This window comes from Aplysia californica, unplaced genomic scaffold (assembly GCF_000002075.1).
Source record: "Aplysia californica isolate F4 #8 unplaced genomic scaffold, AplCal3.0 scaffold00411, whole genome shotgun sequence".
Taxonomy (NCBI): domain Eukaryota; kingdom Metazoa; phylum Mollusca; class Gastropoda; order Aplysiida; family Aplysiidae; genus Aplysia; species Aplysia californica.
Genome location: NW_004797681.1, coordinates 395,814 through 396,521, shown reverse-complemented (window position 1 = coordinate 396,521; position 708 = coordinate 395,814).

The window sequence follows — 708 nt, the reverse complement described above, 5'->3', positions numbered from 1 at the left end:
TGTGCCTTAGGCTGTCCCTGTCGTTTTAGGTAAGAAAAATTCTGAAATTATTCAAACTAAGCCAAAAAATGAGAGATTATGCGATTCTGTTAATTTTAACAAAGAATGATAAAGGAAAATAATCAGAAATGATGCACACAAAAAATGATCAAATTTTGCTAAATTATGCGGGGTGCATTAAATCACGGGTCAGCTTAATTAATTAGGGGTGCAATTACTATTGATTCAATTCGCCTAGCTAAATTGAAATTCCACGTAGCCTACAAGATCATAGTTTACGAGTCATGGACAGGTCAAGACTTAAGACTGTGCACGTCATTAATTCGAGTTTGGGATAACATAAGCACATGTTGCAGTTGATATGATGGTGGCCGGCTCATGAGTCCTTGATCCAGCAGCTAATTTTTTTTGGTAATGATTCATTATTATAGGGGAGGGCGGTGAGACTTCAGACACTTATGTTATATAATATAACGTTTAGCTCCACCCCACGCTTCAGGAGCAATTCCAGTAAGCCAAAGAAAAAGGTTTCACTATAAATTGTCACTGGGCATCACCACCAGCAATTTCAGCTTCATGCATCATCACGTTTTATCATATCTGCAGGCCTACCTATACATGTCCGAACCATCCCACTTGAGGGCGGGAGACATCAGGTAAACGTGAGGGAAACTTTGGACAAATAATAATAATAATAATAATAATAAT